The sequence below is a fragment of the Rhinolophus sinicus genome, chromosome 5, assembly GCF_057876585.1.
Source record: "Rhinolophus sinicus isolate RSI-liver-muscle chromosome 5, RSI-T2T, whole genome shotgun sequence".
In the NCBI taxonomy this organism is placed as follows: Eukaryota; Metazoa; Chordata; class Mammalia; order Chiroptera; family Rhinolophidae; genus Rhinolophus; species Rhinolophus sinicus.
Window position 1 is genome coordinate 48,990,551 of NC_142505.1, and position 14,912 is coordinate 49,005,462.

At 40.0% G+C, this 14,912-nt stretch overlaps 1 protein-coding gene across 3 annotated transcripts in view; it reads left to right on the forward strand.

The window, feature by feature from the left end:
* CACNA2D3 (calcium voltage-gated channel auxiliary subunit alpha2delta 3) overlaps positions 1-14,912 on the forward strand; it is an 837,281-nt gene that overhangs the window by 96,844 nt on the left and 725,525 nt on the right. The gene's annotated exons all lie outside the window — the stretch shown is intronic.

A 14,912-nucleotide genomic window follows, 5' to 3' on the forward strand; every position in this document is an offset into this window, starting at 1 on the left:
ACGTGTGTCTCGGGCACCTCCAAGGCCCTGAGTGCTCCCACTGGGTCAGAGCTTCCTGTGTGCTGTGTTCAAGCATCAGGGATGAATCAGACATTTCTTAGACCAGCAATGCTGCTGCTCTCCAGCCTGGGGAGACTTGATTCTCTTGCTGGTTTAGGTCTTCTGTCTCATGATACGTGATTCTGTTTTACCTGATCTGTGTAAGGCCTGCGGACTAGTGATTTCTATGTAGGATTTGAAAGTTGTTGATAAAGTAAGGAAATCTGAAAAGTTTGTGGAGTTTGCTAGATTCATTTCTGCTTTTTTCCTTCTTATGCTGTTTTGCTCACATGGCAGTTACCTGGCTATAAAAACCCCAGTTTTCCCCCTGAGTATCAGTTGCCTTGGCAAGCTTTTCATATAATGTACCAAATTTACTGTTTTGGGATCCATTTTCTTATATCTTGTTCAGAGCACTCATTTCTTTCTTTCCCCCTTTTTTTTTTTTTTTGCAGCCTGTCCCATTTATTTTAGCCTCCTTCAGTATTTCTTTTTTTTAAAAAGTTTATTGGGGTGACAATTGTTGTAAAATTACATAGATTTCAGGTGTACAATTCTGTATTACATCATCTATAAATCCCATTGTGTGTACACCACCCAGAGTCAGTTCTCCTTCCATCACCATATGTTTGATCCCCCTTACCCTCGTCTTCCACCCCCTCCCCTCTTTCACTCTGGTAACCATTAAACTATTGTCTGTGTCTATGAGTTTTTTTCCTCATTTTTTTCCCTTGTTCTTTTGTTGTTTTGGGTTTATATACCACATATCAGTGAAATCATACGGTTCTCTGCTTTTCCTGTCTGACTTATTTCGCTTAGCATTATACTCTCAAGATCCATCCATGTTGTCACCAATGGTCCTATTTCATCTTTTCTTACCACCGAATGGTATTCCATTGTGTTATATATACCACAACTTCTTTATCCATTCATCTATCGAAGGACATTTTGGTTGTTTCCATGTCTTGGCCACCGCAAAGAAAGCTGCAATGAACATTGGAGCACACGTGTCTTCATGGATAAATGTTTTCAGATTTTTTGGTAGATACCCAGGAGAGGGATTGCTGGGTCATATGGTAATTCTATTCGTAATTTTCTGAGGAACCTCCACACTGCCTTCCATAACGGCTGCACCAGTCTGCATTCTCACCAACAGTGTATGAGGGTTCCTTTTTCTCCACAGCCTCTCCAACACTTGTTACTATTTGTCTTGTTGATGATAGCCATGCTGATTGGGATGAGGTGATAGCTCATTGTGGTTTTGATTTGCATTTCTCTGATGATTAGTGATGTTGAGCACTTTTTCACATGTCTATTTGCCATTTGTATGTCCTTTTTGGAGAAATGTCTCTTCAGGTCCTCTGCCCATTTTTCAGTTGGATTGTTTGTTTTTTTGTTGTTGAGTTGCATGAGTTCCTTGTATATTTTGCATATCAGCCCCTTATCGGAGGCACTGTTTGCAAAAATCTTCTCCCATTCAGTTGGTTGCCTCTTTGTTTTGTCGATGGTTTCTTTTGCTGTACAGAAGCTTTTAAGTTTCATATAGTCCCATTCGTTTATTTTAGCTTTTACTTCCCTTGCCTTTGGAGTCAAATTCATAAAATGCTCTTTGAACCCAAGGTCCATAAGTTTAGTACCTATGTTTTCTTCTCTGCAGTTTATTGTCTCAGGTCTTATGCTTAAGTCTTTGATCCATTTTGAATTAATTTTGGTACATGGTGACAGATAGCAGTCCAGTTTCATTCTTTTGCACGTGGCTATCCAGTTCTCCCAGCACCATTTATTGAAGAGGCTGTCTTTTCTCCATTGTATGTTTTTTGCTTTTTGGTCAAAAATTATCTGTCCATATTTATGCGGGTTTATTTCTGGGCTCTCCATTCTATTCCATTGGTCTACGTGTCTGTTTTTCTGCCAATACCATGCCATTTTGATTATTGTAGCCCTGTAGTACAAGGTAAGTCAGGGAGTGTGATACCTCCAGTATTGTTCTTTTTCCTTAAGATTGCTTTGGCTTTTCAGGGTCTTTTGTGGTTCCAAACAAATCTGATGATTTTTTTTTTGGTTCTATTTCTTTAAAAAAATGCCATTGGGATTTTGATGGGGATTGCATTAAATGTGTATATTGCTTTGGGTAATATGGCCATTTTAACTATGTTGGTTCTTCCAATCCATGAGTATGGAATGTCTTTCCATTTCTTTGTGTCTTCTTCAATTTCTTTCAAAAATGTCTTATAGTTTTCAGCATATAGGTCCTTCACATCTTTGCTTAAGTTTATTCCTAGGTATTTTATTCTTTTTGCTGCAATTGCAAAAGGAATTGTTTTTTGTACTTCTTTTTCTGAGATTTCATTGGTAGTATATAGTAAAGCTTTCCCTGTTTCATTTCTGATTTTGTTAATTAGTGTCTTCTCTGTTTTTATCTTAGTGAGTCTAGCCAAGGGTTTGTAAATTTTGTTAATCTTTTCAAAGAACCAGCTCTTTGTCACATTAATTTTTTCTTCAATGAAATTGTTCTCTATTTCATTTAGTTCTGCTCTGAGTTTTGTTATTTCCTTTCTTCTGCTGACCTTGGGTTTCATTTGTTCTTCTTTTTCTAGTTCTTTAAGGTGTAACATGAGGTTATTTATTTGGGATTTTTCTTGTTTCTTGAGATAGGCCTGTAATGATATAAATTTCCCTCTTAAAACTGCTTTCGCTGCATCCCCAAAATTTTGGTAGGATGTTATTTTCGTTGTTATTCGTTTCTATGTATCTTTTGATCTCTCCTCTAATTTCTTCTTTGGCCCGGTCGTTCTTTAAAATATGTTGTTTAATCTCCATGTATTTGTGTTTTTTCCTACTTTCTTTTTGCAGTTGATATCCAATTTCAAAGCCTTGTGATCAGAGAATATGCTTGGTATAATTTCAATCTTCTTAAATTTGCTGAGGCTGATTTTATGTCCCAAAATATGGTCTATCCTTGAGAATGTTCCGTGTACACTAGAAAAAAATTTATAGTCTGATGTTTTAGGATGAAGTGCTCTATATATGTCAATTGTGTCCATTTCATCTAATGTGTCATTTAGGGCTGCTATTTTATTATTTATTTTCTGTTTGGATGATTTATCCATAGCTGTCAATGATGTATTTAAGTCCTCTAGTATAATTGTGTTTTGGTCAGTTTCTCCGTTTAGTTCACTTAGTAGTTGCATGGTAGATTTCGGTGCTCCCTGTTTGGGGGCATAAATATTGATGAGTTTTATATCTTCTTGTTGTATAGTCCCCTTTACCATTATGAAATCCATCTTTGTCTCTTGTTACCTTTTTCACTCTGAAGTCTGTTTTATCTGATATCAGTATGGCTACATCTGATTTTCTCTGGATACCATTTGCTTGGAGTGTCAATTTCCACCCTTTCACTTTGAGTCTATTCTTGTCCTTGTAGCTGAGATGTGTCTCTTGGAGACAGCATATGGTTGGGTTTAGTTTTTTGATCCAATCTGCTGCACTGTGCCTTTTTATTGGTCAGTTCAGTCCATTTACATTTAGGGTGATTATTGATATATGAGGATTTCCTGTCATTCTATCTTTAGTTTTCTGGTAAGGCTGTGTCTCCATTGTTTCTTTGCCTTTTTAGTTGTTTTCTAGTATTTCTGTGTGGTGGTATTCTATGATGTTTCCCTCTGTTTCTTCTTTTATTACAGTATTTCAGTTCTGGATTTTTTTTGAGTGTTTACCCTTAAGTTTATGTAAAAGAAAGTTTGATATTTAGAGTATTCCATTTTCTTCAGCACGCTTACTTTCTCCATTCCCATGTTCCAGTTCAGGCCTTTACTCTCTGCCTTTTTATGTTTCGGTTGCCACAAATTGTCCCTGTTCATGGTAATCGAATAGCCTCCTTTAGTATTTCTTGTAGTGCAGGTCGTGTATTAGAAAATTCCCTCAGCTTCTGTATGTCTGGAAAGGTTTTTATTCCTCCTTCATATCTAAAGGATATCTTTGCTGGATATATTATTCTTGGCTCATAATTTCTCTCTTTCAATAGTTGGAATGTTTGGTTCCACTCCCTCCTGGCTAATAGAGTTTCTGCTGAAAAATCTGATGATAATCTAATGGACTTTCCTTTTTAGGTTACCATCTTCTTTTCCCTGGCTGCCTTGAGGATTCTTTCTTTGTCGTTGATTTTAGACAGCTTCAATACAATGTGCCTTGGAGAAGGCCTGTTGGGATTGAGGTAATTAGGTGTTCTATTTGGTTCTTGGATTCGATGATCCAGTTCTGTCCACAAGTTTAGGAAGTTCTCATCGACCATTTGTTTGAATATATTCTCTGTTCCCTTCTCTCTTTCTTCTCCTTCTGGTATGCCCATTATTTTTATATTGCTCTTTCTGATGGAGTCAGAAAGTTCTTGTAGAGTTCTTTCATTTCTTTTAAATCTCAAGTCTCTTTCTTCTTCCATCCATGTCATTTCCAGGTTTCTATCTTTGATGTCACTGATTCTTTCCTCCATCTGGTCAACTCTACTACCTAAGCTGGCTATTTCATTCTTAATTTCTTCTATTGAGTTCTTAATCTCCAGAAATTCTATTTAGTTCTTTTTAAAAATTTCAATCTCTTTTGTAAAATGTTCATGTTGTTCTTTGATTGTGTTTCTGAGTTCATTAAACTGCCTTTCTGTGTTTTCTTGCATCTTGTTGAGTTTTTTCAGAACTGCAATCTTGAATTCTCTGTCATTTAAGTCACATATTTCCATATCGTTAAGTTCCTTTTCTGGAGACTTTTCACTTTCTTTCTGGGCTGTCCTGTTGCCTTGGTTATTCATGGCAATTACTGATGTATTATTTCTCCTCCTAGACATCTACAGGAGTGGTTTCTGCAACAGATTGATAGGAAGAGGTCTTTCTTTTGTTTTCCAGTGCTTGTTGGTAGAATGTTTTATTTTCTCTCCAACTGCAGCCTTTTTTCCTCTCTAACACTGTAGTGCTATGTTTTCTCTGCACTAGTCCCGCTTCTCACACAATGGGGGGATTCCCTGGGAGATGGGCTTCTCTTCCGTTGACAGTTCGCCCAGGTCACAGGGTGCATGTCTGTGTGGGTATGTGGAGAGCTTTTGAAGTTCCAAAGCTCTTCCTGCACCAGATTCAGAGCCCATGTGTTTCAGCAGCTCTGTTTACTCCTGCAGGGATCTGCCCAGACAGGTGGGGCCAGGGGCGGGGTGAGTTGTGAGAGGTGGCCCAGAGCAATGGCAGCGACCACTGCCACAGCCTGTCCTGCTTCCACAGCTCCCTCCCCTTTGCTGGAACTAGTTGGGTTGTGAATCTGTGTCTGCGGTCCACAGTTCTCAGGACAGCAAGTATTCTGTTCTTTTGATCTGACACTGCTACTGTTCCGCTTTTAGCACCGGGCAGGTGGGGGCGGGGCGAGCTCTGGGAGGGTAAGGAGGGGGCGGCTAGTCTCAGTGCCTAAGGCTTCTGTTTTCTGCTCAGCAGTGAGGGCTTAAACCACTGTTTTAAGCCTTCTTCCCTCAGTCTTTTCTCCGAGGTCTCTGCCGTGAGCATTGGGTTCAGCCGTGTTATATGCTGCCCCCTCAGCCCTGTGGGTCAAAAGCGGAGTTCTAGCAGTCCGAGTTCTTCCCTCTCCCACAGCTGCGGTAGTTCCGGGATGCAGGGAGCTCGGCGCACTGAGCTAGGTCTGTGTCCTGTGCCTGCGCGGCTCCATCTCCGCCCTTCTCCCTTCCCTCCTCCCCTGCTCGCATGATATGCCCACCTTTAGGTGAATTCAGTAGTGGGCCTCTTCGTGTTGCCTGTCTGCTGTACAGGGAGTCCTTTGTGGAGTTATAGTTGTTCAATTTGTTGTAAATTCCAGGGGAGATTTACAGAGGCTTACCTCATGCCGCCATTTTGATGATGTCTCCCGCACTCATTTCAATAGGTAGGAAAATTTTAGTCATTTGGATGGCTGCAGATTACAGAAACCTTCCTCCTTTTCTCATCTTTATGTAATTTCTGTCTGTTCTTTCTCACTTCAACATATGATGATTCTAAATAACCCAGGGTAAAAGAAGTATCAACCATGGCAAAGTACTGTGCAAGTTGAAAATTTTGCCAAAGCTAAGTTTAATTTTAAGCAAAAATACATACATACATACATACATACATGCATACAGAAGTAAGTATCAGACCTACTCACGATAGGCCTAACTATGAGAAGTCTTAATTGTTTCTTTTGTCATGTGGTTTAATGCATTTTTGAATTATTAGTGTTCCCAGTTTCTGATCCTAAAAAACAGACATAAATTTAAAAGGTAGCATAATTTTATTGTAGGGATTTTATACCAGATTTAATTTTTCCCCATTCTTGCCAGTGGAGTATTTTCTGGACTCTTCTTTGGGCTCCCCAAAAGATGAAGCTCCAAGAGTTTGTAAAATTCTCCTTCCTGACTGCTTTGGGCTCAATGTTTGTGTCTCCCCAAAATTGATATGTCAAAGTCCTACCCCCCAATGTGATAGTATTTGGAGACGGAGCCTCAGGGAGGTAATTAGGTTTAGATGAGGTCATGCAGGCGGGGTCTTTGTGATGAGATTAGTGCTCTTATACAAAGAGGCCGGAGTAGTGTGGCCTCTACCCCTCCTGCACCCCAGCCGAGGATACAACAAGAAGACAGTTCTCTGCAAACTAGGAAGAGGGCTCTCACCAGACACTGCATATGCTGGCACTTTGGTCTGGGCTTCCTCAGCCTCCAGAATTGTGAGAAATAAGTATCTGTTATTTACACCCCCCAGTTCCTGGTGGATATTGTCATAGTAGCCCAACGCCACTGAGACACTGACTTACCTTAGTCACATTCCAGAAAATGTCTCCCAAATCTCATAAGAATTATCTAAGCGAACACCTGTTGAAATTGGTAGATTGTGAGGGTCATTAATTTCTGAAAAGGTGTAGTAATTTTTGTAGATAATTTTGAAGAGTGTATTCTATGATCTATGAATGAAAAGCTAATTTTAGCATGTACATAGTTTCTGAGCCACAGTTAGACGCAGGAGATTTTAAAGGCAAACTCTTCCGGACTCTGTGGGAGGCAGGTTGCCAATGTTTAGCTTCATTAAACATATTATACTTACAGCTCAAGATATGTAATAAATTTGTGTGAGAGGTTTAGGCCACATGTCACCTCTACAATCTTATAAAATTCCTTCTATCTTGCCAAAGAATCTAGATTTGCCATTTTTATTTCAGCACTATTTTATATAGCTGTAGATAAATCTCTTTGCAAAAGGAAGAATTATAAATGCTAATTCATTCAATTGAGTTGTAAACATTTTCTCTGCTGCTTAATAGGACAAAATTCAGAAAGTTTAATTAAATGATCTAAAATTTCCAAGCTTCTTTTTAATTGCGTAAATTGAATCAGATGCCAAAAGATATCCAGCTCTGGTAAACATGATAGACAGTGATGGGGACACATGGTGACTTGGACAGACTTCATTTCTAGGTCTGCCTGAGTGTTGTCTATAGCCCGTGGTTTACAAAAAATATCCGCTCTGCCAACATATCAGCCAGGGCTCGGTGCTCAGTGTTTCCATGCGATGTCTTTGGGGTCTGTCACATTGAGACGACAAGAGGTGAGCTCTTGGTAGGGGGCTTAGGTCTCTAGATAATCGGTGGCTCAAATGTCATAGGTGTCAGACATCTGGGTATTGATAAGGGTTTCTGTTCACTGAAATCCAACGTGCTCTACCTCGCTTGGGGAGAAGAGATTCTTAAGCAGGAATTCGAAAGCGTACCTTCTGGTCCTTACTCTGACAGCTAACCACATGCAACCAGAGATCCACCATCTGTAAGGTAGGGTCAGTGTTACTTGTTTCTACCTTTTAGGGTAAATGTGATGAGTCCTTAGAAATGATTGTTAGAGTTCCTTGAAAAACCTAAAGCAGTATGTTTCTTACTATGTTGATTGATTCATCAAATACTCTGTGAGCATCTGCTAGCAAAGCAGGCCAGCCTTGTGAGCAAGGGGCTCCCATATATGTGTAATTAATGTGTGGTTGTGTTCTAAGAATGTTTTTAGATGCTGCTATAATGCTGTTGTGAAGCTGAAAGGGATTTTTGTCCAGATTCACTTGTATATTTCCAGTGTGTAATAAAGTACCTGACATATACTAGTGGTTCCATACATTTGTGGAATGAAAGAATGAATGATTTGCACAGGCATTATAGTTAATCGTACACAGTTTTCTCAAGGCCAAGGTTATAGGTTTCAAGGTTGTAAAGACATATTTATCATATTCCATTCCATGGAGACAAGCAGCTGCCTCATGTCAATTACCTGCATGATGAATAGAAGTGGTGGTCCTGGGATGGGGTGGGAGGGCATTTCACAGGAACTCAGGTAGCAGTGCCGAAGCTGTTGCACTGGATGTGACCCCTCGCCCTTAGTGCACATGGGGTGGCTTATTCCCATGTGGCATGCCTTGGCGCCAGCCCAACTCGTGGGTCCACTGCTTCATTGTCCAGCACAGACCTGTTTTATGAGAACTACAAGACGTGTGTGTGTGTGTACCATCTGTATACATATGTGATGTACAGGCGTGCTGTGTGTGTCTGTCTGAAATGAAGAGTCAGCTATAGAATCAAACATTTTGAGGGTTCCAATCTTGGATTAGCCATTTGCTGGCTTCATGCTCTCAGAAAAGTTACTGAATCTCTTGGAGCTTGGGTTTTCAGCTACAGGGAGGTGATGATAACCCTGGTTCATAGGGTTACTGAGAGCATTAAATGAGTTAATGCCCATAAGAGTTTAACGAGTTGAGTGGTAGGATGTATTTAGCTGTCACTGTTCTCTTATTAATACCACTCATTGTAAAATTACTAGGAGCTGGGTCGGGGGCTAAGACTCTTACGCACGTAATCTTTCTGAATTTTCATAGTGATACTGTGAGGCAGGTTTTTAAGCCCTAAAGGAAACATGTCACAGTGGTGAATTGCATGAAGATGTTTTTTCTTTGTTTTGACCAAATGAACTTCCTTTTTAGATATATCATATTCAGATCATCTCTGACCTCCAGCTCCGCATTCAATATAATACCCCACCCCACCATGCTTTCAAGGTCTGTTCCTTTCGCATTAGTTGTTTGGATTTTGCCCTCGGTGGCTCTTCGTAAGTCTTTTCCTAATACTGAATAGCTTATTCCTTGAAATGCAGATATAGACATGGACATTTTGATTTATGATAATAGAAGGACTATGCTTCATATTGTATAATTAGGATACAAAGCCATGTTGTGGTCCAGGCCCCTGTTGTTTGCACAGCCTCATATTAGTCAGTTGCCTTGGAGTTTGACTGGTCCTCACTGGGTGCTGGATCTCTGCAAAACTCTCTGCTTACAACATAAATGTAACCCACCCCTGCTCCCAAGGAGTTGTCAGTCTACTGGGGGAGACACAATGACAGACAGAGTTATACTCAACATGGTGGACACTCTGACGGTACTAGAAAGACAAATATAGTAGGCTAAGGAGAGGGAAGTGATGGGAGTGTGTTCGGGAAGGCCCGTCCGATAAGGTGGCCATTGACTAGAGACTAGATATCTCTTCCACATTCACTCTCCTTTTCTTCTTAGCACTTGCCACCAGCTGACATTCTTCTGCCCCTCTCTTACTCCCCTGGAATATTAAGTCTGTGAGAACAGGACCTTAGTCTGTTAGCATTCACTGTTGTATCCCAGGTCCCAGGGCTTGGACTAGCCTGCCACAGTGTGGAATAAAGGAATGATAGATGGAGCTGTTAGCTGGAAGCCACAGGAAAGTCATCCACAGGCTGTGGACCATACATAAGAGGTTATTGCTTAGGCAAGGGTGAGCCCCCCCAACACAGAGGGTGCGCAAAGGCCACGCAGGCCACAGGAACAGCTGATCCAAAGGCACAGAGCCTCAAGACGCCATGGATGGGTGTGCTCTGAGTGTACATTTTTAAAGAGACTGCCTTGTCTTTTTGGCCTCTGTGGCCTTCTCCCTCAGAAACACATCCAATGACACAGCACAGGTAATGCAGGACGTGGCTCTTTGCTCTACATTTTATGAAAGAGTGTAGAAATGTTTGCTGTTCGGTACAAAATTCATATAGCGTTGGGAAAATGAGCAATCTGGCCATAGTGGACTTCTTGACAATCTAACCTAAGGAGGAGTTGTCTGTAAGCACAAAATCTGGATCCCTTCGCAGTCGGAGGGAAGTTGGGAATCATTAGGCATGGAGGACTTACATTTTCTCTTTGATCTTCACACACTTTGCTTTCAGTTGTCTTGTATGCCTGAATTACACAGGAACTGATTCTATTTAGAAGACTAAGGATGTGTTGACTATTGCTATAAATGAAACTAAGCAGGTTTTCATGAACATTTAGAAAAATACCTACTTTCCGAGATCTTGGTTTCTAATACCATTTCCCAGTAAAAGGAACCAGGGCTCCCTAGAGAAATAGCAGCTTCTAGGGCTGGGGCAGATAATTTGTAAGATGATCCTGGGGCATTTGTAGTGTCAGAAAGTAATAAACAAGTACTCACAAAACACATAAAAACTCAATGGTGAGTTTTTTTTTCTGTAGAGACACTGGAGTCAACTGAAACAGCTCCCAATGGCCAAACTGGAATACTTTTAATAACAAAATAAAGTAGTATCGGATTGTAACTCAAAGCACAAATATCCATGATATGTAGAAATGGGGAGAGTGTAGACAAATCTTGCATGCGGAAGAATTCGATATAGTGTATGTAGCTACTGCACCTCAAGGAAGTTGGAACATAACTCCCATGCCTCACCTGTTGGCTGTCAACCTCCTTCCAAAGACTACAGTATGGAAAGGGAGAAAAGAAGGAATAATATTCCCGTGGAGAAGGTTAACAGCCACCACCTCAGCCAAGCGATGAAGGTTAATGTCTACAGTGGTAAGTCAAATGATGTGATGATAATGGCACATATTTCTATGACATGATGTGATGCAAAAGGCACTTCCTCCTCAGAACCCATCAACTCCATTCTAGTCATGAGAAAAACATCAGAAAAATCCCACTTAAAGAACATTCCATGAAATAGCTGACCACTACTCCTCAAAACTGCCAAGATCATCAAAACAAGGAAAGTCTAAGAGAAAGTACCACAACCAAGAAGACTCTGAGGAGACATGATGATTAAATGTGATGTGATCTCCTAAACGAGATACAAGAAGAGGAAAATCACATTAGGTAAAGACTAAGGAAACCTGACTAAGATACAGATTTTTAGTTAATAATAGTGTATCAATATTGGTTCCTTAGCGCAGACAAAGATCTCATGCGAATGTAAGAGGTTAACAATAGAGGAACCTGTACTATCTTTGCAATTGTTCTGTAAACCTAAAACTATTCTAAGACAAAAAATTTATTTAAAAATACCTACTGAGCTAAACTCTGGATTATTGTCCCTTTTGATTGAACAGTAGGATGCCAAGTCAACATGCCTGTATGTGTTCTGTGGATGAAAGTTGAGTTGGTGGCTTAAAAACCTTAGCGCAAAAAATGCAGACTCTCTACATAGAAATTGACTGTTAGGGATGTGGAAATTTTGGGCCTGGGCCAACTGGGGAATTCTTAAACTAATGCAAAGCTCATTTGAAATACCGTTGTTCCAAGCAAGCCAAACCAAGCCTGTTGTACAACATAGCAGCCAAGCCAAAGTGTCCTGGGTTCAAATCCAGGTAGGTAACAGATTTTTGCACAGGAGGTTTTACACTCTGAACCTCGGTTTCCTCCTCAATCAGATGAGTATCACAGTAACACCGTATCACTGATGGTTTCAAGGATAAAATGAAAGTGATAATATATGTAAAGCACTTAGCACAGTAGGTGGTACTCATTAGCCCTTCCTTAAATGGCAGCTGCTGTTGTTGCTAATGATAACGTCTCTTTTTTTTTCACTTGTAAAAACCATTCCGTTAACACAGCTCCAATGATTCTGCTTAATGGTGGTAGATGATGCCAGTGGTTACTTCGATTTGATTTCAAGCATAGGAGGCAGTCCTTCCCCTACAAAGTGTCTGTTATCAACCTGGAAGAGTTGCTTGTGTTAAATAATTTGTGTTACACATTACCATACCTCTTTCAAGCTGCTCGTGTACCCAGGAGGAATAACACATCTGGTGTAAAAGGGCTTACAAGTTTCGCCGTGCAGGGGAAACAGAGCACGAGAACCTTGGATCATTTGGGGCAGAGGCTTGGAGAGAAGAGGGTTCAGAAAGGAGGGTAAAAGCACTCAGTTTACTTCCCAAATCTATCAACATCTACCAAGGGGTGGCCCTGTTGCTGTTTATCTAAGAAGTTAGTATTCTATATTCCCTGAAAACCTAAGTATTTGTGTAGTTTGGCTTTATCTAAATTATACAAATAAAATGTAGGTCAAAAGCATTTGGACGTATTTTCATGGTAAAGTTAAATCTTGACCCAAGCAGTAGAGGAATTCGAGCTGACCTACGAAGACTTTATTTAATGGACTCAACTTTTTAATTGCCTTTTCCCTGCCTCTTAGGAATTATTACATCAATATCTTTTACCTCAATTGAAAACCTGAGTGTGTCTGCTGTCAGCATGTGTTGCATGCAGCAAAGCATGCCAGCTTTGGCTCAATTTTCCCCTGGCTACATTTTGCAGTGTTTTCTTCTTTCTACTGCAGGATTTCCCCAAAGCTCCACGAGTTCAACAAGTTTTAATAGATGTTAAGTAGGAAAAAAATTGGCTTCATGTGTAAATAGGTTTAGGAAATAGAGTTAAGCCAAGTTAAGCAGGTTTTTTTTAATACAGGAATTTTCAGAGCCTTGATTTTCCTGATGTACACTGTGAGTCTTTGAGAGTGGTATGGCTTATCTCCAAAACCCCATGAAACCTGCCTCTTGCAGAGGCTCTCCAGATTGATGCTGAGGGAGTGTTTCAAAGTGCACACTTGAAAAACACCGTTCCATACTGTTTTTCAATTTCTTTGTACTCATCAGATTTGTCTTTCTTATTTCCACAGGTCATCTGTAGCATAATTTGTATGTTATTAAATTTTCCCGTAATGTCATCCCCCTCCAATATATATGATTGTAATTTTTAAAAAGAACATGGTTGAACCTCTGTAGAACTTTGGGTTTTATTTTGGTCACGTAATTGTCTGTGTTGACACTTGTCGGTTGTCAGTCACCTGTGCATTTTAAGGAGGCAGAAGTAAATTGCTGCTGAACCAGAGGTATAGCACATCACCTCAAATGATTATGCTGAAAAAAAAAATCCAATTGTGTCTTTTAATTGCTTTCTTACGGCCATGCCACTATGTGGACTGATTTTAATAGAAAAAAAACCAAACACCTCAAACGATTGCTAAGATACCGTCTTTCTATTATCATAGATCTTCTTACTATTGGGGAGAAAATAGTAAATCTCAAAAAGATTATCTCTAGTTTTTATGGTGTTAGTTTTTATATGTGACAGTACCTGGTAGAGAAGTGGATACAATCAAGCAAATATATCCTGCTTTTTTTGAGAAGGAAAAGCACGAAAGTATATTCCCAATTTAAGGATAAAAGAAATATGAGGTTTTGCAAGCGGTGCTGAAAAGAAGACCCCAAAACATGAGAGAGTTACCTCCCTACTGTGGCCTAAACTGTCCATGATGGGACCAATGGGAACATGGTACAGTGATTCCGAATGACTCTTCCTGTGGTTCAAGGAAAGTAATATTTTATGCCTCCAAAGTGATGGTCACCAAAAATATGAGCCACAGCACTAATAAACTCATTTAAGGTCTTCAGGTCGTTTTGAGTATTTTATTTATTAGCAACATCTAAACCAACAGATGTGTTTATTGTTGTCAAAGGGAAACATATTGGGGATGTGATGCTCACAAATTCGTCGTCAGTTATTCTCCCTAATGCTTGTCAAAATATTGTTATTTGATACGTAAAAATGAGTGGGTATCTGGCCCTGTGGCTGACATACTGGCAGTGCTGGACAGTAACTATTGAGACAGCTAAGTCCTAGCTCTGGGGTGGGACTTGGCTGGGAGTGTGGTTAAGACCTTTCCGAGGCTCTTGAAGAACAGGAAAAAGTAGGGGTTGAAGTTTTTGAGATGCTTTGCTTGCAGCCCTATAAGCAAGAACGCAGTTATTGCATTAGTTAAATGTGGAAATAAATCAATTAGTGGCTATTTATAGGGTAACCACCGTCCCAAGGGAAGTGTGTAGAGAAACAAGCCTAACTCTTCTAGCCTTTGAAGATTTCGTAATTCCGATGGACAGACAAGACATAAACTCATTGATAGAGTTCATTGCCAGTGCAAGGATCAAAGAATGCTGAAGGAGCCCTGGGTTTTCAGTAACTGCATTTGAAAAGGATTATTCTGTCTCTTGTGACTCCAATTACTAAATGAGGAGTCCAAGCCCAAAGGGCTGTGTTATAGGAAGATCACTGTGTCCTGAAGAGGTTTGGGAAGGACAAATGTGGTTCTACTAGCTGCTGTGGCTCAGAATCATAACTTACAACTTCACTTCCTGAAAAACAAAACATCTGAGCTTGGCTCAGAATAATGGCAACGGAGGTAATAGTGTATTGTGTGTAAACATCAGAGCTTCCAGTCAAACTTAGGTGGAATTTAGGGCAGGTTATTTGAGTATCTAATTCTCACTTTATTCATCATTAAAATAGGGTAGTGAAAATATAATACAACTCTATTAACTGCCAACTTGGTTTCTATAAGAATAAAACCAGATGGCACTTAAAATCCAAGTACTTTATGCTGTGCTACACACTTGGTAAAGTCTCACTAAACATTAGCTGCTATAAGAATCACTGTAAACGACACCTGTGGAATCTTATTTGGGGCCAGGAATAAA